General features: G+C 37.8%; 1 protein-coding gene across 3 annotated transcripts in view; it reads left to right on the top strand.

Moving 5' to 3' along the window:
• Positions 1–26,732, top strand: part of GMDS (GDP-mannose 4,6-dehydratase) — a 656,830-nt gene that overhangs the window by 532,701 nt on the left and 97,397 nt on the right. The window lies entirely within an intron of this gene.

Genomic DNA, 26,732 nt, shown 5'->3' with positions numbered 1-26,732 from the left:
ATATATATATATATATATATATATATATATATATATATATACACGTAATTTGCTATCTTAACCATTTTTAAATATACATTTCAGTGACATTAAGTATAGTCACAATGTTATGTAATCATCACCACCATCCATCCCCAGAACTTCTTAATCTTCCCCAACTAAAACTCTGTACTCATTAAATAGTAACTTGCCATCCACCCCTTCCCCCCAGCCTCTACTTTACGTCTCAAAGAATTTGCCTACTCTTGGTACCTCATACAAATGGAATCATACAGTATCTGTCCTTAGTGTTTGGCTTATTTCACAAAACTTAATATCTTCAAGATTGATCCATGTTGTAGCCTGTATCAGCATTTCATTCCTTTTTAAGGTTGAATAATATTCTGTTATATGTATTTGCTACATTTTGTTTATCCATTCATCTTTTGTTGAACACTGGGTCCCTTCCAAAGTTTGGCTATTGCAAATCATACTACTCTGAACATGGATATACAAATATTCATTTGAGTCCTTCCTTTCAATTCTTTTGAATATATACTTAGTAGTAGAATTCCTGGGTCATATGATTATGTTTAACTTTTTGAGGAGCTGCCAAACTGTTTTCCAAGATTCATTTTTGAAATATAAGAAAGGACTTCTACTTTGAGCTATGATAAAATGACAGAAATCAGATTAAACCTTCTATCTTAAAAAATTAAACTACATAAAATATATGAAATAATTGTTTTAGACACTGGACAACAGGTAGTGCAGGTCTGTGATCCCTGATAGAAAAGAAACAAATGAGGTGAGCCCTGCAATCACTCTGGGCCTCTTCCTGGAGGCACAGTCTCAACCATGGAACATGAAAGAGGCACTCCAATAGAGAACAACTGTTTTTGCTGAGTTGAGGAGGTGAGGTAGAGGTCAGAATTTAGAGAGTCTGAGGCACCTAATGTTAAGGGGCAGAGTTCTAGAAAGGTGGGCTCTACAAAGAAAAAAGAACTCCAGAAATCTGCATAAGGATCCCATTCAGTTTGTATTGAATAATAAGAAGTAGAAGTATTAGAAGAAATTCCATAAGTTTAGATGAAGAACTGTCTGGGAACTGGGAACTGGACATTCCTCAGACCTTACTCAAGTCTGGGAGTCATTTGCATTTCAGCCAACCTCAATGGAGAGACGTTATTCATCACTCAGAGAAGTAATACAGATTCTAGAGGGCTATGTCTCAGTAATGTGGCTAATCCTGAAAGTAAAGGCTACTCCAGACTTAGGCTAACAAAGTTTAAGTACGAACTTCAAAAGGATCAAACTGGACACAAGGAACAAATCCCTACTATAACAAAGCCCAATGTTCTTCAAAAGAAGACGGTAAAATCTAGACCCAACAACATAAAATTCTTAACATTCAGCATTCAATAAAAAATTAGTAAGAGTGTCAAGAAGCAGGAAAATATGACCTATAACCAAGAGAAAAATCAATTAGCAAAAACAGTCTGAGGAATAATAAAGATGTTATAAGCACTCAGGGATATTAAAAAACTATTATAACTATGCTCAACTATTGAAAAAAAAACATAGGTTTAGTGAGAAGAGAGGGAAAATATATATTTAAAAATAGCTAGATGGAGTTTCTAGAGATGGAAAATTAAATATCTGAATGAAAAATTCACTGTTGGCATCAAGAACAGATTAGATACTGCAGAAGAAAGGATTGTTGAACTATAAGTATAAAGAAGTATAATAATAGAAATGATCCAAGATGAAACATAGAAAAAAAAAAAGACTGGAGAAGGAAAAAAAAGACCAAAAAACAGAGTCTCAGTGACCTGTGGAACAATATCAAACAACATAACATGTGTAATTGGAGTCCCAGGGGAAAGAGGGAATAGGGCACAGAGAAAGAATTAAATATTGGCCAAAATTTCCCCAAATTTGGTGAAAACAATAAAATCACAGATCCTTAAGAGACTTAATATATCCCAAACAGGATTAACACAAAGAAAATTTCACCAAGATACATCATAATCAAATTGCTGAAAATAAGTGCTAAAGAGAAAATTTTAAAGGCAGCCAGAGAAAAAAGAGAATTATTTATAGAGGAACAAATTAAAAGAAAGTTTTGTTATCAAAAACTATGTAAGACAAAAGACAATGGAGTAACATCTTTAAACTGCTGAAGGAAACCTACAACCTAGAATTCTATATCCAGAGAAACTTTTTCAAAAATGGAGGTGAATTACAGAGGGAGGAACATCAGAATAATGTCAGACCTATCCACAGAGACCTGGCAAGCCAGAAAGGCCTGGCAAGACATATTCAGGGTACTAAATGAGAAGAACATGCAGCCAAGAATACTTTATCTGGCAAGGCTTTCATTTAGAATGGATGGAGAGATGCAGAGTTTCCGCGACCGGCAGAAACAGAAAGAATATGTGACCACTAAGCCGGCCCTGCAAGAAATACTAAGGGGGGTTCTATAAAAGGAGAAAGATCCCAAGAGTGATATACAACAGAAATTTACAGGGACAATCTATAAAAACAATGTCTTCACAGGCAACATGATGACAATTAATTCATATCTTTCAATAATCACTCTCAACGTGAATGGCCTAAACGCTCCCATAAAACAGCACAGGGTTGCAGATTGGATAAAAAGACAGGACCCATCCATATGCTGTCTACAGAGACTCATTTTGAACCTAAAGATGCTTCCAGACTGAAAGTGAAGGGATGGAGATCCATCTTCCATGCCAGCGGACCTCAAAAGAAATCTGGGGTAGCAATTCTTATATCAGACAAATTAGATTTTAAACTAAAGTCTGTAATAAGAGACACAGATGGACACTATCATTCTTAAAGGGACTATCCAACAAGAAGATCTAACAATTGTAAATATCTCTGCCGCCAACATGGGAGCAGCCATCTACATAAGCCAACTGTTAACCAAAATAAAGAGTCATATTGATAACAATACGTTAATTGTAGGAGACCTCAATACTCCACTCTCAGCAATGGACAGAGCATCTAAACAGAAAATCCACAAGGAAACAAGAGCTTTGAATGATACATTGGACCAGATGGACCTCATAGATATTTACAGAACATTCCACCCTAAAACAACAGAATACCCATTCTTCTCAAGCGTACATGGAACTTTCTCCAGAATAGACCACATACTGGGTCACAAATCAGGTCTCACCCGATACCAAAAGATTGAGATTATTCCCTGCATATTCTCAGACCACAATGCTCTAAAACTGGAACTCAATCACAAGAAAAAAATTGGCAGAAATTCAAACACTTGGAAGCTAAAGACCACTCTGTTCAAGAATGTTTGGGTCAACCAGGAAATCAAAGAAGAACTTAAACAATTCATGGAAATCAATGAGAACGAAAACACATCAGTCCAAAACCTATGGGATACTGCAAAGGTGGTCCTAAGGGGGAAATACATAGCCATCCAAGCCTCACTCAAAAAAATAGAAAAATCCCGAATTCATCAACTAACCCTACACCTTAAAGAACTAGAGAAAAAGCAACAAACGATGCCTAAGCCACGCATCAGAAGAGAAATAATTAAAATTAGAGCAGAAATCAATGAATTAGAAACCAGAAACACAGTAGATCAGATCAACGAAACTAGAAGTTGGTTCTTTGAAAGAATTAATAATATCGATAAACCACTGGCCAGAATTATCCAAAAGAAAAGAGAAAGGACCTAAATTAATAAAATTATGAATGAAAGGGGAGAGGTCATGACTAACACCAAGGAAATAGAAACAATTATTAGAAATTAGTACCAACAACTACATGCCAATAAACTGAGCAATCTGGATGAAATGGAGGCCTTCCTGGAAACCTATAAACTGCCAAGACTGAAACAGGAAGAAATTGACAACCTGAATAGGCCAATAACCAGTAACGAGATTGAAGCACTGATCAAAAACTCCCAAAAACAAGAGTCCAGGGCCTGATGGATTCCCTGGGGAATTCTACCAAACATTCAAAGAAGAAATAATACCTATTCTACTGAAGCTGTTTCAAAAAATAGAAACAGAAGGAAAACTTCCAAACTCATTCTATGAGGCCAGCATTACCTTAATCCCCAAACCAGGCAAAGACCCCATTAAAAAGGAGAATTTCAGACCGATATCCCTGATGAATATGGATTCCAAAATCCTCAACAAAATCCTAGCTAATAGGATCCAACAATACATTAAAAGGATCATCCACCACGACCAAGTAGGATTTATCCCCGGGATGCAAGGGTGGTTCAACATTCATAAATTAATCATTGTGATAGAACACATTAATAAGAGGAGGGAGAAGAACCATATGATCCTCTCAATTGATGCAGAAAAAGCATTTGACAAAATACAACATCCCTTCCTGATTAAAACTCTTCAGAGTATAGGGATAGAGGGAACATTCCTCAAGTTCATAAAATCCATCTATGAAAAACCCACAGGGAATATCATCCTCAATGGGGAAAAGCTGAGAGCCTTTCTCTTAAGATCAGGAACACATCAAGGATGCCCACTCTCGCCACTATTGTTCAACATAGTACTAGAAGTCTTAGCAACAGCAATCAGACAACAAAAAGAAATAAAAGGTATTCAAATTGGCAAAGAAGAAGTCAAACTCTCTCTTTTCGCAGACGACATGATACTTTATGTGGAAAATCCAAAAGACTCCACCCCCAAATTACTAGAACTCATCCAGCAATTCAGTAATGTGGCAGGATACAAAACCAATGCACAGAAATCTGTAGCTTTCTTATACACTAATAACGCAACTGTAGAAAGAGAAATTAGACAAACGATTCCATTTACAATAGCACCAAAAACTATAAGATACCTCGGAATAAACCTAACCAAAGTGATAAAGGATCTATACTCTAGGAACAAAACACTCATGAAAGAAATTGAAGAAGACACAAAAAGATGGAAAAATATTCCATGCTCATGGATCGGAAGAATAAACATTGTTAAAATGTCTATGCTACCCAGAGCAATGCCATCCTGATCAAAATTCCAATGACATTTTTCAAAGTGCTGGAACAAACAATCCTAAAATTTGTATGGAATCAGAAAAGACCCGAATCGCCAAGGAAATGTTGAAAAAGAAAAACAAAGCTGGGGGCATCATGGTGCCCAATATCAAGCTATATTATAAAGCTGTGATCACCAAGACAGCATGGTACTGGCACAAAAACAGACATATAGACCAATGGAACAGAATAGAGAGCCCAGATATGGACCCTCAACTCTATGGTCAAATAATCTTTGACAAAGCAGGAAAAAACATGCAATGGAAAAAAGACAGTCTCTTCAATAAATGGTGCTGGGAAAATTGGACAGCCACATGCAGAAGAATGAAACTCAACCATTCTCTAACACCATTCACAAAGATAAACTCAAAGTGGATGAAACCTCAATGTGGTACAGGAATCCATCAAAATCCTAGAGGAAAATATAGGCAGTAACCTCTTTGACATCGCCCACAGCAAATTCTTTCAAGATATATCTCCAAAAGCTAGTGAAACAAAAGCAAAAATGAACTTCTGGGACTTCATCAAGATAAAAAGCTTCTGCACAGCAAAGGAAACAGTCAACAAAACAAGAGGCAACCCACAGAATGGGAGAAGATATTTGCAAATGACACTACAGATAAAGGGCTTGTATCCAAGATCTATAAAGAACTTCTCAAACTTAACACCCAAAAAACTAATAATCTAGTCGAAAAGTGGGCAGAAGATATGAAAAGACACTTCTCTGAAGAAGACATACAAATGGCTAACAGACACATGAAAAAATGTTCATCATCATTAGCCATCAGGGAAATCCAAATCAAAACCACATTGAGATACCACCTTACACCAGTTAGAATGGCAAAAATGGACAGGGAAAGAAACAACAAATGTTGGAGAGCTTGTGGAGAAAGGGGAACCCTCTTACACTGTTGGTGAGAATGCAAGTTGGTACAGCCACTTTGGAAAACAGTGTGGAGGTGCCTCAAAAATTTAAAAATAGAACTACCCTATGACCCAGCAATTGCACTCCTGGGTATTTACCCCAAAGAGACAAATATAGTGAAAAGAAGGGCCATATGCACCCCAATGTTCATAGCAGCAATGTCCGCAATAGCCAAACTGTGGAAAGAGCCGAGATGCCCTTCAACAGAGGAATGGATAAAGAAGATGTGGTCCATATATACAATGGAATATTACTCAGCCATCAGAAAAGATGAATACCCAACTTTTACATCAACATGAATGGGACTGGAGGAGATTATGCTAAGTGAAATAAGTCAAGCAGAGAAAGTCAATTATCATATGGTTTCACTTATTTGTGGAACATAAGGAATAGCATGGAGGACATTAGGAGAAGGAAGGGGAAAATGGGAGGAGGGAATTGGAGGGAGGGATGAACCATGAAAGACTATGGACTCTGAGAAACAAACAGGGTTTTAGAGGGGAGGGGGGAGGGCACGTGTGATGGGTATATCACCGGTGATGGGTAATAGCCCGGTGATGGGTATTAAGGAGGGCACGCACTGCATGGAGCACTGGGTGTTATACGAAAACAATGGATCATGGATCACCACATCAAAAACCAATGATGTATTGTATGGTGACTAACATAACATAATAAAATTTAAAAAAATATGGAGGTGAAATAAAGACTATTTTCAGACAAACAAAGGCTGAAATAGTATATTGTTAGCAGACATTTAGACAAAAGGAAAATGATATTAATTCAAAGCATGGATCTCTAGGGGGGATTGAAGATCAAAGAAACAGTAAAAATATGGGAAAACATAAAAGGTTTTTTCCCTCATTTTAAAATCTCTGGTTGAAAGTAAAAATCATAACAATATATTATGAAATTTCTAATATGCATAAATAAATTGTATCACAACAGTAGCATAAAGTATGGGGTAGGATGGAAGCATTTCATTATTATATTGTTTTTAAGATTCTTACACTAGTTGCAAAATTGATATAAAATTATTCAGAGAGTCTGCAGTAAGTTGAAGTGCATACTACAAACTCCAGAGAAACTACTACAAACAAAATAAAAAATAGCAATAAGGCAATGGTGAAGTTAAAATGGAATCCTAAAAAGTGTTTAGTCTAAAATAAAGAAGGAGAAGAGACAATGGGAACAAATAACAGTTGGGACAAATCTAAAACAAATAGTAACTGTATTGATGATTACATCCATTAAATGCTCTAAAGGGAGATTTGTTGCACTTGATAAAAAAGCAATATGCCATCTACAAGAGACATGCATTAAATATAAACATATAGGTTAAAAGTAAAAAGATGAATAGAGAAAAAATACAAACACTGATCATAAGAGACCTGGAGTGGCTATATTTATATGTGACAAATTAGACTTCATTTAATTAAAAGGAATGAGTCATTTCATAATTTTAAAAGGATCAATTCATCATGAAGACATAACAATTTTAAATATATATATACCCCATTACCATTATTCAAAATACTGACAGAATTGAGGAAAAATAGACAAAACTTATATTTGAGTACTTCAACACTCTTCTCACCATAACTGACAGAACAAGTAAACAGAAAATCTTTGAGGATAGAAAAGACCAAAACAACGTAATAAATCTACTTGACCAAATGACATTTGTAGAACATACCACCCACCCAGCCCAGAGCAGCAGAATACATATATATGCAAATGCACTTGTAACATTCACCAAAATAGACCATATTCAGTGCCATAAAGAAGTTTATAAATTTTAAAGTGTTAAAATTGCAAGAATATGTTTTCTGACCAAAATGAAATTTAATTAGAAATTAATAACAAAAAAATATTAAAGATCCCCAAACATTTGGAAACTAAACAACACACTTCTAAATAAGTCACAGGCTAAAGAAATCACAAGGAAAATTAGAATATATTTTAAACTAAATGAAAGTGGGAACAGCATGCCAAAATTTATGGGATCCAGCTAAAGCAATGCTTAAAGAGAAGTTTGTGGCTTTGAACACTAATATTAAAAAAAAGAAGAAGAAAGATCCCAAACTAGTTATCCATCATAAGAAGAAACTTCCACTGTATGAAGCCAGAAGAAGAGCTAATTAAACCCAAAGCAAACAGAAAGAAGAAATCATAAATGTAAGATTTCTTCTTACATCAACAGAGATTGATGAAATAGAAAGCAGAAAAACAGTGGAGAAAATCAGTGCAACCCCAACCTGGATAAACCTTTATCCAGACTGATCAGGGAAAAAAGAGAAGACACAAATTATATATATTAGAAATAAAGGAAGGAACATCACTACAGATCCTGCAGATATTAGCAGAATAATAAGGATATATTATGAACAACTTTTGCCAGTGACCTTTTCAAACTAGAGGAAATGGACAAATTCTGTAAAAGACACCTTGCCAAAACTGACTCAAGAAAAAATAGAAATCTTGGTTCTATCACTGTTAGAGAACTTAAGTTTGAGCATTTAAGGAAGAAAATAATACCCTTCCTATAAACACTTAGGAGAGAGAATACTTCCTAACTCATTTTATGAGGCCAACATTACCCTAATACTAAAAACAGAAACTGTTTACAAGAAAAGAAGTGTACAGACTAGTATTCCACATGAACATCAAAACAAAAAATCATTAAGAAAATATTAGCAAATTGAATCTAACAATATATAAAAAGTTGATATACCATGACCAAGTGGGACTTATCCTAGGAATGCAAAATGAGTTTAACATTTAAAAATCAATGTAATTCACTATATTTTAAAAAACAGAAAAGAGAAACCATGTGATTTGTTTCAATAGTTGCAGAAAAAGCATTTGAAAAAAATTCAATGACTATTTATTATTAAAGAAAAAAAACTTTCAACACGCCAGGAACTGAAGGAAATTTCCTCAAGTTGATAAAGAGCCTCTGAGAAAACCCAACAACTAACATCATACTTAATGTTGACAGACTGAATGCTTTTCCCCTAAAAATCAGGATCAAGGAAAGGATGTCTCCTTTTATTATTCCTTTTCAAAATTGTCTTGAAGATCCTAGCCAAAAATAAAACCAGAAAAATAAATGAAAGGAGGAAGTATATCTGTCTTTATTCACTGATAGCATGTTGGAGTACATATAAAACTTTAAGTATTCTGCCACTGAAACAACTACTAAAACTAACAGGTGTATTTAGCAATGTCATAAGGTACAAAATCTATACATAAAAATCAATTTTATTTCTATGTACTGCCAATGAACAATTGGAAACTGAAATTTTTTAAAAAGCACAATACCACTTATAATAGAATCAGAAAAATATGAAATACTTAGAGATGAATTTAATAAAATATATGAAAGATTTGTACACTACAACCTGAAGAAAAACATTGATGAGAGAAACCAAAATAGCCCTAAATAAATAGAGGGATATACCGTGTTCTTGGATTAGAGGACTGAATGGTGATTCTCCTCAAATGAATCTATAGATTCAGTGCAGTCCCAATCGAAATCACAGTCTTTTTTGATAAATATTGACAGGCTGATTCTAAAATTTATATGGAACTGCAAAGGATCTAGAATCATTTTGAAAAAGAAGATCAAACTTCTTTAAACACTTAATCTGCATGATATTGACATAAGGATAGATTTATAGATCAATGAAACAGAATATAAAGCCCAGAAATAGACTAACACTTGTGCCACCAATTGAATTTTTACAAAGATGTCAAGGTAATTAATTGGGGAAGGATAATCTTTTTAACAAATCGTGCTGGAATCATGAATAGCCATCCCATATGGGGTGGGGAGTGAAACTCAATCCATAAATCACACCACACAGAAATTAATTGAAAAAGGATCATAGCTATAAATGTAAGAGTTAAAACTAAAAAACCATTAGATGTAAACATAGGGGAAAGGCTTTGCAACTTTGAGGTAGGCAAAGATATCTTAAGTCGTTTTTCTACTAGGCTGAGTTATAAGAGTTTTTACGTTTTGCAAATATATTCTCTCAGTCCACGACTGCCTTTTCAGTTTCTCAGCAGTGCCTTTCAAGTAGCAAAAATTTTACAGATTCGTGTAATGCAATTTATTATTCTTTATGGCTTTTTGGTTTCTGTGTGTGTTTGTAGTGAATGTTTATATCAATTTTAGGTGAAGCCAAGGATTTCTTAGGACACCAAAAGCAAGAGCCATAAAAGGAAAAAATTGACAAACTGAATATCACAATTAAAAACCTCGGCTCTTTGAAAGCAACCATTAAGAAAATGAAAAGGCAAGCATAGTCTGGGAGAAAATAAGTGTAATATTTATATCGGAAAAAGGACTTCTATCTGGACATGGAAAGATCACCTATAACTCAAAAACAAGAAGATAAATGACTCAATTAAAAAAATGGGTTCAGTATCTGAACAGATAACTTCACACAAGAAAATATACAAATAGGTTATTTAGCACATGAAAAGATGCTCAACAAGACTAGTCAACTGGGAAATGCTCATTAAAAGCACAAAGTAATACCACTGCACCCCCAGTAGAATGACCACAATGCCACACTGCCCAAGTATTGATGAGGATGTTGAAATAGCTAGAGCTCTCATACATTAGTGATGAAAGTATAAATGGTACAACCACTTTGAAAAATAGTTTGGCTTTCTTATGAAATCAAATCTATATTTTTCATATGACCAGCAATTTTCCTAGACATTTACCAAAGAAAAATGAAAATGTATATCCACATAGAGACTTATACATGAATATGTACAATGGCTTTATTCCTAATAAAGCATTGCCTTCCCTAACACTCAATCAACGAGTAAATGAATAAACAAATGTTATGTATCTGTGCAGTGGGATACTATTTAGTTACAGAAAGGAGTGTACTAGGATGAATCTTAAAATCTAATGAGTTTAAAATCTAAGCATAATTGCTTGGTGAAAGAAGTCAGCCACAAAAGAGTACATACTGTATAATTCTATTTATATGATATTCTAGGAAAGAATAATATGGACTGATAGAAAGCCAATCAGTGGTTGCTTGAGCATGACGGGCAGAGTTTGGGGTGGTGACTGGGAAAAAGAACAGGGAAACTTTTGAGGTGGTAGAAATGTCTCATATCTTGACTGTAGTGATGGCTGCATGAATGTATGCATTTTTCAAACCTCATCAAACTATACACTTGTTAGACATTTTAGTATTTGTAAATTATATCTCAATGTAGTTGATTTTTTAATAAAAGGAATAGAAAACAAGGAACTTTAAGAGCCCATCATCAAGAAATACTTAAGTGAATTTAATCAAGTCTTATCACACTATTAAAAATAATGCTTAAGAGGCCTTTGAATAACATGAAGTATGATTATGACAATGTTAAGTTAAAAAAAAAAGGATACAAGTTTAGATCTGTTGTATGACCTAAACTCCCTAAAACTATGCCTACAAAAGATTAGAAGAAAACACGCCAAAAATTTAACAATGGCAGTTTTTACATTGTGGAATAATGGGCAACTTTGGAATTCTACTGTATATATTGCTCTGTATCCAAATTGTCTGTGAGGAACTTGTATCCTTTTTTAGTGAGAAGTCACCTTACACCATTTTTTTTTAATTAAGGGTAGTATTATAAATGAATCCCCAAAGAAGACTCTATTTTGAAAAGTGGATGAGACTTGGCCATTCTCCCATCTTGGAGATAATGTTGTTTTCGTCACCAGGCCATTCTTTGACCTGTACTCCCATGAGCTGAATGCCTATTTTCTGACCTAGCACGGTCTCTCACAAAGTAGGATGCTGTTCCAGGAGATGTTGATGAAAGCATTCCATGTCTAGTTCATTTAGAAAATACTGACTATTATAACCCCCCCGTGGAGAATTGCCAGTAAAGAAACTGTTTAACTTTGTTTAACCCAACATTTTCCAAGCTTAATTTTTAAGTTTATATTAAAAGCTTACACAAACAAGAGTTCTGTGGATCACCCGCTGGGAAATGTTCTTCTGTCATTCAAACCTGAATAACAGATACCTATTATGTCTGACTCCTTCCCTGTCTTCAGAAGTAGTGCTTGCCATTGGCAGTTTCTCCGAGAAGGCCCAGTAAAGCAGTTGAGTCGCTTTCACTAAAATCGATTTCAAATTTCAGGCAGTGGCCTTCATTTTGTTTCAAAAGGCAGACTAACCACAAATCAAGCTTTTAGTGGTTATTAAAAATTGCCTGAGTGGTATATAACATTTTAGTAAAATAAAAAGCTTTTTCCAAATTCTTCCAGAAAAGAGAGATTAATGTGAGGTGCTAATCACTTTGTCGCTTTCATGAGTCTTCTGGGTGGCTGTGCATCACATTGGCCACACCTACCTGCCCAGCGCCCAGGACCTGCTCCACATCTTTCTGTGTCATACCACTGGAGTTGTGGGAACAGAATGCTTACAGTGCATATTCTTCATAGTTTGTCTGAAAATATAAAATTCCTTCTCAGGGCTAGATAATAAAATCATGATGGCTTTGTGAATGCTGTCTGCAAGTTATGTTCTATTGTTTGTTTTTTTTCAATTTCCTTCCTCTGGATCTTCTTTGGCCCCATGCATCGGCATACCGATCTCAGCTGGAAGAAGAGCAGGGAAGCCACAGGCAATTTCATGTGCTAGGGCCAAGGCTGCTCCTTGGGCTTCAGAGTCCCCGTGCAGCTGTGAGCTTCGACGGGCCAGCAAGTCCTTCTTGGGAACGGTGTCCACACTGTCAGAAACCAGGCAGAAAGGAGCCAAGAAAACACACTGAGATCTGAACAAAGCTGGGAAGGCCAGGGAGAGTATTGTACCTCAGTAACTCATAGTTTTATTATAATTTGGGGAAACGGGCTTTTCTAGACCCTTCGGAAGTACAGACCTCTTTCTCCCGAGGATGCTGTTTTAATTTCTTTATTTCAGACAGGCTCGCTTTCATTCCTAAGACGTTTGTCCTTAACGTGTATGCAGCATGGCGTACTACTGTGTTGTAAAGGCACAGGACAGGTGCCATATTGCCTGAGCTTGAATTCCGGGCCCACAACTTCCAAAGAGAGCCATTTATCATCCCTGTGTCTCCATTTCCCAACTGTAAAGTGGGGGAAATAAGAATACCTACCTCACAGGGATGGCGTAAAGAGTAAATGGGTTAAATATATGTGAAGGCCCTAAAACAGTGCTTGATGCTTTGAAGCTCTATGTAAGTATTTGCGATTAATAAATGGGTAATTCATTGAAAACATTTGTCAACAGTGAAAACAAGGGATAAATAAAATGTGGAAACAGTAACATTAGACAACTGATTGTATGTTGGAGACAAGAAATGTTTCATGTTGGTGTGGCCAGACAGAACTGATCACACTCAGCAGAGAAAGGCCACTGCAGGGGGAAGAACACACTTGCCCACTTGTAGGTGGATAGAGGTTATGGATGTAATGAGACATCTCTTCGTCTCTAACTCCTGACCCCTTCTGAGAAGTAATCGGGCATTTATCAGAATTAGGACACCTTTTTGCTGAATCTGTCTCCTGTAGAGCAGAGATTCTCAAAATTTAACGTTCTATGAGTCCCTTGGAATTCTTTTAAAATGCAAATTTGGAATCGGTAGGTCTGGGCAGGGCCTGAGATTCTGAATCTCTAACAAGATCCCAAGTGATGTCCGTGCTGCTGGTCCACGGAACACACTTTGAGTAGCAAAGCCTGAGAGAATTATGGAATATCGGGTTTGACATGAACCTTGACAATCATTGAGTCTAATCCCTTATCACTTTCTACCTTGTTTTTAGTCATCTGTGACTCTGCCTTCCCTGGTAGACTAGATGGTAGGCTCCTTCAGGGCAGAATCTAATTCTAGTTCCCTTCTGTATATTTCATTCTGCCCAGCGTACTGTCAGGCATTTGGTAAATAAATCAACATTTTAATGAGTCAATTATGGAAAAATAATTTTTGGAAATTGGAGGATTTGACTTTAGGGTTTTTTGGAGGTGGGAAGGAGTACTTGCTTAAAAATGAAAGACTTAAAAATTCTAAGGCTTTCCATGAGAATAGTTCAGTGAGCACCTGCAACTGGTTTGTTCCTTCTTTTTCCATCCTGTCCCTCGCATCTCTGGTATTCATAAGATCGCTTAAGTGCCAGTTGAATTTAATTGCAATTGGATTGAATTTATCATCTGATAAATTAAGGTAAAAAGAGTTCTCTGGGCTTTCCATTTCTGCCATTAATAAATTCAGGAATGCGCTAAGATGAGATGAAGAAATCTAAAACCCAAGAATCATGCACACCTCTTTTTCTTCATATGGTTGAAAGAGGTAGACCAAGAGATGACTGGGACCTCCAAAGAATAAAGCCAAAGTTTCTGGAAATTGCTTCTGGTCCTACCCTGACTAAACCAATCCCTAATATGACATGAGATGCTACGCTTTTGTAATACAAGTTACCTCAGAGCCTAAGGAACTTTAGTTTATTTATTAATCATTAGGTACCCAATCCCACCAGTTCTTGATGAATCAAGTTCTTACAAATGAACTAAACATTTACTTTATAAAGTAGTTTGTTTACTTCAAAAATATTATAATAGCAATCTGTCAAAAATAACCTGAAAATTGGAGAATGTCCAAGAGCTTATCTTTCTGGAAAAATGTAACATGCTTTCCTATAACATTTTACATTTTAAAGCATTTGACATTGCTTAAATCCCAAGACTGTGGAAGTCCTTAAATCCATGACCAACATCCTTGTTTCTAGTGTTCTTTTTTTTTTTTTAAGATTTTATTTATTTATTTGACAGAGAGATAGAGAGAGAGAACAAGTAGGCAGAGAGGCAGGCAGAGGGAGAGGGAGAAGCAGGCTCCCCGCCGATCAGGGAGCCTGATGCGGGGCTCGATCCCAGGACCCTGGGATCATGACCTGAGCCGAAGGCAGCTGCTTGACCAACTGAGCCACCCAGGCGCCCCGTTTCTAGTGTTCTTAAGGTAATTTTGACCTGAATTGTAATATATAGAGCAAAAAATTTTAATTCGAATTACTTTGAATAAATCATTTTTCATTCACTTGCATTTTCTTCCTTACTTGCCAGCTGACTTATAAATTTGTTTTCCATAAAAAATATTTTGCAGGAAACTAATTAATATTAGTTAGAGAAATTAAAGAAGGTGAAGGCAAAGATAACAGCCATTTTGTTTTAAATTCAATGTTGCAAGTTGAAAATTTAAACAAAAATTAGAAGTGTACCTTTGCAATGTAATTTTGTCATATGGATTATCTTTATGCCCTCAATTTCCTATTTTACAGAAGATATTTCATGTTCAAGAAGATTTTCCATATTCTTTTGTGGACTTAACAATTTATTGTGGATTACTTATGTTGGGATTGAGTGTTTTTTTTACACCTTTTAAATATAGAATTCATGTTGCTTTTAAACAACCCTCTGAAGGCTTTATTAAAAATGTATACTTTGGAAGAAATCAATATCCTCCACTATACAGTGGAGGCAAGTTAACATCTTAGTCTGTAAAAAAAATGTGCACTTTGTGTTTGTGTTTTCTTAAGGAATCACACATGACATTTTTAGGGGTGTACTGAGCTCTAAAAGTTATGAAGGATGATATAAAATAAATTCTTTTTTTTTTTTTGGTGTGTTAAATATCCATGCTAATAAAGCTTTAAACATAATGAAAGTATTTATACTAGGAAGGAGAGACAAATGAATGAGCATTTTTAGTAGTCAGATTTTTTTTTGTTTTTAAGGAAGTGAAACCGAATTCAAAATATCCTTGGAGACAGTTGGGTCTAGGACTTGGTAGTCTATCAGGTCTCTCTCTGCTTCTTCGAATGCTTCCTTCATTCCCTCAGCATGTCCCTAGGGCAGAGGACATCATTGATAGCATGTCTGGGGACATAGACTAACACAGTGAATGATGAATAGAACCTTTTCGATAGTTATCCAGGTAGAAAACTCCTGAGGAAGGATTCTGCCTGGCCCCAGTGCGCCCATGGTAACCTCTAGACCATTCACGGAAGCCAGAGTATGGGGCCAGTTCCTAGTTCTTGTCCTGTTGTTAGGGAGAGAGAATTCTGTGCTTGGCAGCTCCATAGAAGTCCCTGGTCTAACCGGGAGAGGATCAAGGTCCTTCCCCAACAGGGGGATGTTATTTCTAGAAGAAAGGCAGAAAATGGTGCTAAGCAGACAAAAACAACATGTTCACATAGCATTTAATGATCATTTAGTATAAGCCCAAAAGTGTGCTATGAGCTGCCCACTTATTCAGTTTAATTCCAGGGCTGGGGGCACTGTTTTCACTGAGAAGGAAACTGAGGCGCAGTGAGGTTAAGTATCCTCCAAAGGTTATTCAGCTAAGTGAGGGGTAGAACCACGGTGTAAACTGAGCATTTTCTGACTCAAAAGGCCCTTTCTTTATTTTTCCTCCTACTCATTTCCATGCTTCAAAAATACTCTGAAATGTGATGGTTGCATGCTAACAGTGGAGTCACATCATAAGCAAACAGCTTGAAAAACCAGATCCAGGTCCACATGCCTCTATGAAAGGGAAGCCCCAAACAGAATGCCAAGGGAGCCAAAGAAGTTGAATTTTGGCCTTTGAGCCCTCAAGAGCCCAAGTTCTGATGAAAAAAGCAAGATTTGAAGGCTCTTCCAAGCATAATCTTCGCTCTCTGCAGTTTTGTTTCTAAGCTCTGTCACTAGAAGCAAATCCCCCCTAACCTGTAGCACCGCTCGTAGTTCCTTGAGTACCTCCTGTCCTTTGAGATCTGCAGTTGTAAGCGAATGAGACAGGCTGGGCATCTGTCTCAGTCACCATTGTCCTCAGTGCTTACAACAGCTGGCCTATAGTAGGTTACTCTATGGTACCTTCTTACTTGAGCCCAAGTGGATATCCAAAAGCCAGCTTGTCCAGAAAAACCTTCCAAGAATGCTCCTTATCACCCTAACTTCTCCAAGTTAGGTTCGTCATGGGTCAGTTGCTCATGGTGGTGACAGCTCTAGAAAAGCCACTATGCTTCTTACCCCCAGGAGTTACTAAGGAGGGATGATAAGGACCTTACTTTACACAAGGGTGTGGAGATGGAGCATGTGGGCTGACCTGAGAAAGACTTAGCATCAGTAGGGTTTGGTGAACAACTGGCTATAGAAGGTGAGGGAGAGCTTCATTAGTGGTGCCATCAGTTAAGATAAAAAGCTTTCTGCCCGCTCACGGTTTTTACCTGCTGTGCTTTATGTGCTTAAAGAAAAGTTACAGATATTTTCTCTAAACTGAAATTTTTCTTTAACCTCATTATTACAGGACTGTCATATCAGACACACCAATCGGCATCTGGAGTGTTCTCATTTTAGCTGTTTTAAGATCTGTTATCACTCTCCAATTCTGTTATTGTTTTTGAAATTATCTTGTAATTTTCACTGAAAAAGCTTGGAAAATGTGTTGCCATCTGTATTTTAGACTTGGTACCAATATTTACTCTTATGTTTTTGATATCATTTTGAGTGAGTTTTGCTTTGAATTTATTGGAAAATAGCACATCCATTTCAGTGTGGGTGAGTAGAAGATGCTCGGGAACAGATTGGTACCAAGTGCAATCCTGATAAAATTTAAGGTAATGCGTTGGGCAATTAAGTTCCCATTTGGTCACTTGTATTGACAAGGCACCCTTATGACAACAAATGTGTTCTTCCAAGAACATTACAGGGTGTTTGTTTATTTGAAGGAAGGTGCGTTGTTGGGGTTGTTTTTAGTGTGATGTTTTGCTTTTCACTTTCCCATCAACTTATTACTAAGTAATGTGAAAAGGAAGCACTTTTCTCCTACAATTAAAGTGATAGTAGTGTAAGCCAAACACACAAATCCTTGTCTTGACTAATTTTCTGTCATTAATCTTGTTAAATTTTGAGAAGAGGGTTTTAAGAATAGCCTACAAACCTTGTGAGCCACCACCATCTGTGCTGGGGGAAAAAAAGATGTTTCGGCCAATGGAAATATTTATCATAGTTTGTGGCACTCTGTCTACATTTTGAGTAAAAACAGAAAGGGCAAAAATTACTATACATTTAAAAAGAAACCCATTTCCAAAATCCTCCTGGCTGAGATAACAAGTCATTTTGTGCTCATGCATATTCTTCCCCTAATTGGGACTTGTTCCCTGGTGGGTGGGATTTCTGGCCCCTGGGCCTTGAGAATGAGGGTGAGGAGGCCTGTAAAAAGTGGAAGGCCTGTGAATGGAGGGTAGGGTGTGAATCTTTTACCCCTGTGACTGGTTTGTCTACTATAAGCGCTCCTCAAAATCACTGCTTCCTCTGTAAGTTACTTAAGTGGCCAGCATAGTTCCTAAGACATAGTAGATACTCAATAAATGTGCTCATTTCTTCTACTTTATTTTTCTCTCAAAGTGAAACTCACCTCAGAGAATCAGAAGACATTTCCTTGCCTTTGAGTAGTGTAGGCTCTAATTGCCTGACAATAAGAACATGTTATTTACAAATATACACAAATAGATGTTGGTATTGTGCAAATTTAGAGTATCAGTACTGAAGTAATATCACCATGATCACAATTGGAGCAATGTCTGCAGAAAGGTGGATTTAAGCGGGCTCTTGGCCCAAGTGGGAGATATGGATGGTAGTTAAGAAGAGGGAAAGCATTCCAAGTGGGTGGAATGGCATGAGAAAAGGCACAAAGGCAGGAGTTAGTAAATTGTGTGTGGGCGATGGGCAAGTTGATAAACTGGGTTGGACCAGCCTGACCACATTGGGGCATATTGAGAGATACTCACACCTACTACTCCGTCTGCTTCACTGTACTTCCCACTCATTCTCTAGGTCTTAGCTTAGACATCCTCCCTAGCTCAGCATCCTACACTCAACCAACTCTTGCTAGGTGCCCTCCCGGTCCTCTAATAGCACTCTCTACCTTCTACCATCATTCATACACTATATTATGGTGGCAACGAGACTTTAAGCACCTTCATGACAAAGACCATCTAGCTTACTCTTACCTGTGTCTTTCGCACCTGGCTTAGCTTAGTAAGTGTTCTTCGTAGGCACTTAATAGGTGTTCAGTGAAGATTGTTAGGAGGTGGGAGGAGAGGAGATGGATAGATAAGGTTGGGTGAATAGAGGAGGTACAGATGACGGAGGCCCTAAGGTATGGCTGAGATTCATACAGAACTCAAGCCGCCGTCCTTAAATTGCACCTTCCCACCACAGCCCCTTAGTAAGACCTCCATTAATTTTGCTTACTCCTGTAAAACAGAAGAAACTCCACCTACATTCTTTGCAGATAGACAGGATGCCCCAGCTGAGTTAAAATAAATAAAAATAAAGCAGGTGGTTTAGAGCCTGGTTAGCAATCCATGCAAAGATAACATAGAAACACCAAGGCTCACTTAAAAACTAGCTGCGCATTTGAACTTCCCTTCACTGCCATTTTTACAGCTGAGAAGAACAATCTCTGGGTTTTTTCCTATTTGATCTCTTGAGCTACCTTCATTAGATATGATGACCACACAAAGCTTTTTTTCATTGAGTTAATCATACCAACGTGATTTCTTAAAGATAAAGCATAAGGAAAGACACTTTAAAAGTACAATTTAAGTCTTTCAGTAATCCTAATAAAAAGAAGAAAGCAAGAAAAACATTGACCAATCAACAACTCTTACTGGTAATAATGTCTGGGAGGGGCATCCCCAGGAAAATGACAGTGACCTTTTAAGAGGGCACCACACCCGTTCTGCTTATTCCAACTGTGTGAGATAGAGGTGTCGTCTGATGGCCTTCCTGAAATTGTTCAGCTCCCTAAACTCCTTTCTCTCCACATGTAAACTGCAGATTATACTGTCTGCCTGACTCTCGGTGTGGGGATTCATCTGTTGGCATTCACAAGAGGCCCATGATATGGAAAGCACAAAATAAAGGTAGTCATTACTCTAACAAGTAACAGGAACAGCTGTGAAATGGATTTAAATTTTACACTTTTTGGTATAGTTGATTATTCATTAATGGCATGTAATAGCTGGAACCTCCTTGTTTAATAACAATTACCATTATTAATATAAATAAAATGGAATAAGACTGAGCATGAATGGAGTCTACATTTCAATAGCAATATCATCTTTCTGTGCACAACTTAAGTTCTCATACATGGTACAACCTTTACATTAGTGTTGTCTTTTAGAAATTAGAGTAGATTTTGTGATTAAAACAATGTTCCCCTGAACACAAAAATTATACTCTGTCTTCCTCTCCTGTTCCAGTAACTAGTCGCCCCTTACTCCTTTCTGGGAACAGTCCCTCCCCCTGGCCTGAGGCTTCAGCCGTCTTGCCTCCTCAAGAAACTATCAGTTATCTCTCCCTTCAGCTGTTCTTCATGGCTCCTTCCCATCAACATCTTGACATTCTCAAATACTTATATCTTTAAAAAATGCACCCCCGCAAACACGCATTCCCTTCAGACACTGCTCTTCCTTTCTTTTCCCTGCTCCATCAAAAGGTACCAAAGAGTTGCCTCTTCTTACCACCTCTTTCCTTCCCTCCCTTCCCTCTACTGCACCTCAGTCCACCTTCTGCCCCATCACACCATCAGAGCAGCTCTTTCTACCATCCCCAGGGACCTGCATGGTACTAAATCCAAGGGATCTGTTTCAGTTCTCCAATTCTTGACATCTAGTAAGAATAGTGCGTGGAAAGCAAATATTTTTGACCAAGTATATCTGAAAATACCTTTTTTCTGTCTTCAGAATTAAGAAGGTAGCTGATCTATATTTGTCGGTTGGAAATACTTTTCCCTCAGAATTTTGAAGGCTTGCCCTCTTACCTTTTAATTTGCAGTGTTACTGTGGGAGGCTGAGGGCCATTCTGACTCCCTGTCCCTGTGTGTTCTCTCTTGAAGTCTGTCAGTCTTTCTCTTTGTCCTGATCTTCTGAAATTTCATGTGACGTGGGTCCCATCTATTATTTGGGACACTCTGTCGGGCCCTTTCAATCTGGAAATGCATGTTCTTCTGCTCTGATCAATTTTCTTGGTTTAACTTAATTATCTGCTCTGCTCTGCTTCATTTTTTTTCTGCACTTTTCTGGAAATCCTATTATACTGACCTCTTGAGGCCATCTTCTGATTTTCTTATCTTCCTTCTAGTTTTTCATATTCCCTCTTTTTGCTCTACTTTCTGGGAGATTTCCTCAATTTATCTCTAAAATCTTCTCTTGAATTTTTAACTTTTCAATTTCTTTCAACTTCTCAAATCTCTTTTCTTTTTTTCAGATCGTCCTCTGTTATATAGTATCCTATTTTTGTTTCCTTGGTATCTTTTCTTATCTCTGAAGATATTAATGGTGGAATATATGAGTTTTTGTCTGTTTTGTTTTATTTTTTAATTACCTTTCCTCTTTGTTCTATTTCCCCCAAGTTGCTGTTTTTCAATTCATTTGTTATGATTTCTCTTTCAAAAATGTGGTTTTCCTCACACATCTATCTGGTAGTCCTTCATTTTCTGCTCATGTTTAAAAGTGGGGGCCTACACTTTCACCACTGTTGTTCAACATAGTACTGGAAGTCCTAGCCTCAGCAGTCAGACAACAAAAAGAAATAAAAGGCATCCAAATCAGCAAAGAAGAAGTCAAACTTGCGCTCTTTGCAGACGACATGACACTCTGGAGAAAACCCAAAAGACTCCACCAAAAAATTGCTAGAACTGATACAGAAATTCAGCAAAGTCGCAGGATATAAAATCAATGCCAAAAATCAGTTGCATTTCTATATATTAACAGTGAAGCAGAAGAAAGAGAAATCAAGGAATTGATCCATCCATAAGATACCTAGGAATAAACCTAACCAAAGAGGTGTAAGATCTGTACTCTGAAAACTATACAACACTTACGAAAGAAATTCAGGATGACACAAAAAAATGAAAAAACATTCCATGCTCATGGATTGGAAGAACAAATATGGTTAAAATGTCTATGCTACCCAAAATAATCTATACATTCAATGCAATCCCTATCAAAATTTCATTAGCATTTTTCACAGCTGGAGCAAACAACTCTAAAATTTGTATGGAACCGAAAAAGACCCCAAATAGCCAAAATAATGTTGAAAAAGAAAACCAAAGTCAGAGACATCACAATTCTGGACGTCAAGCTGTATTACAAAGCTGTAATCATCAAGAGAGTATGGTACTGGCACAAAAACAGACACATAGATCAATGGAACAGAATAGAGAATCCAGAAATGGACCCTCAACTCTATAGTCAACTACTCTTCGACAAAGCAGGAAAGAATGTCCAATGGAAAAAAGACAGTCTCTTCAACAAATGGTGTTGGGAAAATTGGACAGCCACATGCAGAAGAATGAAACTGGACCATTTTCTTACACCATACACAAAAATAAACTCAAAATGGATGAAAGACCTAATGTGAGACAGGAATCCATCAGAATCCTAGAGGAGAACACAGGCAGCAACCTCTGTGACCTCTGCTGTAGCAACATCTTGCTAGACACAATTCCAGAGGCAAGAGAAACAAAAGCAAAAATGAACTATTGGGACTTCATCAAGATAAAAACTTTTGGGGGCTCCTGGGCGGCTCAGTCGTTAAGTGTCTACCTTCAGCTCAGGTCATGATCCCAGGGTTCTGGGATGGAGCCCCGCATCAGGCTCCCTGCTCACGGGAGGCCTGCTTCTCCTTCTCCCTCTCCCCCTGCTTGTGTTCCCTCTCTCGCTGTCTCTCTCTGTCAAATAAATAAAAATAAAATCTTTTTTTTATTTTTATTAAATCTTTATTTAAAAAAAGATAAAAAGGGGCGCCTGAGTGGCTCAGTTGGTTAAGCGACTGCCTTCAGCTCAGGTCATGATCCTGGAGTCCCGGGATCGAGTCCCGCATTGGGCTCCCTGCTCGGCAGGGAGTCTGTTTCTCCCTCTGACCCTCCCCCCTCTCATGCTCTCTCTGTGTCTCTCTCTCTCAAATAAATAAATAAAAATCTTTAAAAAAAAAAAAAAAAGAAAAGTTATAAAAAAATAAATAAATAAATAAATAAAGATAAAAAGCTTTTGCATGGCAAAGGAAACAGTCAACAAAACTAAAAGGCATGGGAGAAGAAATTTGCGAATGTCTTATCAGATAAAGGGCTAGTATCTAAAATCTATAAAAACTTACCAAACTCAACACCCAAAGAAAAAATTATCCAGTCAAGAAATGGGCAGAAGTCATGAACAGACATTTCTCCAAAGAAGATATAGAAATGGCCCACAGACATGAAAAAATGCTCCACGTCACTCGGGTTCAGGGAAATACAAATCAAAACCACAATGAGATGCCACCTCATATGGGTCAGAATAGCTAAAATTAACAACACAGGAAACAACAGATGTTGGCAAGGATGCAGAGAAAGGGGAACCCTTCTACACTGTTGATGGGAATGCAAACTAGTGTAGTCAGTCTAGAAAACTGTATGGAGGTTCCTCAAAAAGTTAAAAATAGAGCTACCCTACAACCCAGCAATTACACTGATAGGTATTTATCCAAAGGATACAAACATAGTGATTCGAAGGGACACCTGCACCCCAATGTTTATAGCAACAATGTCCACAATTGCCAAAATATGGAAAGAGCCTAGATGTCATTGACAGATGAATGGATAAAGAAGAGGTGGTGTATGTATGTATGTGTGTGTGTATACACACACACACAATGGAATATTACTCAGCCATCAAAAAGAATGAAATCTTACCATTTGCAACAATGTGGGTAGAACAGAAAGACAAACATCATATGATTTCATTCATATGTGGAATTTAAGAAACAGAACAGATGATCATAGGAGAAGGGAAAGAAAAAGATAAGATGAAAATAGAGAAGGAGGCAAACCATAAGAGACTCTTAACTAGAAAACAAACTGAGGGTTGCTAGAGGGGAGGTGGGAGGGGGTTGGGGTAATTGGGTGATGGGCATTAAGGAGGGCATTTAATGTAATGAGCACTGGTGTTATTTGCAACATGAGTTGCAACATCACTAAATTCTACCCCTGAAACTAAATGAATAGATAAATAAATAAATAAATTGTTAACTCTTCAAATTAAAAAAGTAAAATAATTTTTTTTTGAAGTGGGAGCCTAAGAGGCTAATTGGGAGTTTTTAAGAACATGGTTAGGGCTTGCTGACTGTGTCACAATAGGGAGACGTAACAGGACCATTTAGTTGGAGAATCTCTGATGCCCAGAGGAAAGTCTTCTGCCTGGAAGGAGATATGCCTGACTGCCAGAGCCCTGGGGAGTCTCCCCATTCAGCACACAGACTTCCCTGAATTTTTCCTTCTTTTCAGCATGGTGACCCCACCCTTTGCAAGCCCAGTGACCTTCAGTCCTGGGACCTTGTTCTCCAGGGAGGGCGAGGCAGTTGCCAAGTGATGTGGAATCTGGGAGGGGACTGGGCAACACACTGCTTCTCAGGGAGAGTAGTAAGTAATCCGCCCTCACTTCCTGACATCTGAGGGCTTCTGCAAGTGTAAATTGGGTTCATTCTCAGCTTCCCCACTGCTGGCTTAGGAGTCTGTTTTCTAGGGCTTCTGCTAAGTCCTTTAACACTCATCCATCTGGCTTTCTACCTTCCAGAATTTGGTTCCTCTTGTCTCTTTCTTGTTCTTTTAGCCCTTGTGAGTTCATTCCCCTTTTGAAAGGGGTCTGGGGAAGGAGCAAAAGTGTACAAACCACCACCTTTATCCAGAACCTAATAATTCTTCTAGGACGAATTTATGTCATTTTCTAAATTGTAGCCTGTGGCAGCCTCCTATTTCAATATCTGTGTCCTAATAAAATAGTAGTTTTAAAAATAATTCCTGAGCGCTTTGGTGATATTCAGGTTGCTATAAGGAGTGCATCGTCCCCTCCCTTACTTTAGCTCTGTCTCCTAAGCCTAATACAGCTGACTTTGCTTTTATTGTTCATTAAAGGAATTCCTAGTTGAGTAGATTTTAATAGCACCTCATCTTGCCTTATTGTGCTTGATTCTGTTATTCTTGAATGCTTTCTATTGCCATTTAATGCTTATTAGGAACCAACAATGTATTTTAAAAATTGAATTATACAGGGCTTCTGCTCAGAGAGCTGCTGATCTAAATTGGAGGATAACAATTCCTGTTAATTAGCTGAATCCTTGACTCCCTGTCAAGCCACCTTCCTTTCTTAACATCCCAGCTCTGCTTTGAGTCACAACATTGCTTGTTAGGACAAGTTAGCTGTTACCTTTTACTTGTTAATACAAGTGTTTTGTGTATTGTTGTAACTGAAAGTTTTTTGGCCCTTGGCCGAAACTTTTGCTTACTGCCCTCATGCAGACCTAGTGCAAATTGCAAAGTGTTTTTTGCCAACTCCGTTCTGCTTTGAGCCATTTCCTGATTACAGCTGATTATTCAATGCAACTAGATTAATTGTAGGGGCAATGCCGTGCCCCTAGAGATGGTTTGGACTGTAGACAGCATTTGCAAGATGGCCGCCCAGCAGGCAGTATTCAGACAGAGACCAAGAAGGCCTGTGTGCCCGCAGCTCATACCCACAGGTGCCCAAGTGGCATCAACCTCAAATCTAACTTGCAGATTCCTTCCATCAGTCTTTTCCCATTTCAACTACTCTTTACCGATCCCAGATGTTAGCATATGGCTGCAGAGCAGTCAAAGGGAATCAGTGGTAAACAGGAAAATTCAAGCTGGTCCAGCAATGCAACCGGTTGGTATAAATGGGAATTAAATGTTTTCTTTTAGCTGCGGGTGAGGATATACCAGTAACTCATCCCCTAAAGCAGGGGTGAGCAACCCCTGGCCTACAGGCCCAAACCCCGCCTGTTTTCTACCTGTCCTGTAAGGATGTTTTTACAGTTTTAAAGGGTAGTTTAAAAAAAATAAAATAAAGAGGAGGAAAAAAACAAGGGAGAGGAGAAAAGGGAGGAATACGTAACAGAGACGGTGTGTGATCTGTAAAGCCTACAATATTTACTTTCTGGCTCTTCACAGCAACAGTTTGTCAGCCCCTGCTCTAGAGACAGCTGGCTCTGCCTCATTCCGTCCCTGCCCCACGGGCTCCCTCCCCAGTCAGGCAATGTCTCTCCCAGGCCTTCAGCAACTTAAATATGTGTGTGTTCCTGTGTGATTTCAAGAAAACAATTAAAAATAGATTTGCATCTCCAGTTCTCAGGTTTGTGGCATCTGAGCAGATTTATCAATACGAAGGACAGTGTTACCAATATGTATGTGTGCACTCGAGTCAGCATGACCCGTGATAGGTTACATGCCTAGCTGCCTTGGGGGAAAACAGCAACACTATGAGCAGTAATTTTGTTAACCCTTTTGGCTTAGTGGGAGATAACGGTCAGGAAGACATATGCTGAACTGGTTTCTCTTGGGTGAGTATAAAATAGGAACAAAAATACAAACATGCTTATGAGGTACAAATATCCTTTCACTTACTGAAAGCCTAACCAAAGAGAAGCCTCCACTTAAACTATTAACTTTGGAATTAGATAGGTAATTTAAAAAAAAAAATGATTTTACCAGTTATTTTCCCTTACTGTAGATATTTGTCAAGATTTGGTCTTTTCCTTAAGAGATGTACAAGGATGGGGCGCCTGGGTGGCTCAGTCGGTTGAGTGTCTGACTCTTGATTTTGGCTCAGGTCATGATCTCAGGGTTGTGAGATCGAGTCGTGAGATCGAGCCCCCCACCCCCACCCCCGTGGGTCTCCATGCTCAGCGG

Source organism: Mirounga leonina, unplaced genomic scaffold, assembly GCF_011800145.1.
Source record: "Mirounga leonina isolate KUSES-001 unplaced genomic scaffold, KU_Mleo_1.0 Mir_366, whole genome shotgun sequence".
Taxonomy (NCBI): domain Eukaryota; kingdom Metazoa; phylum Chordata; class Mammalia; order Carnivora; family Phocidae; genus Mirounga; species Mirounga leonina.
Note: the sequence above shows the minus strand (reverse complement) of the source record. Positions and strands in the feature narration are given on the sequence as shown.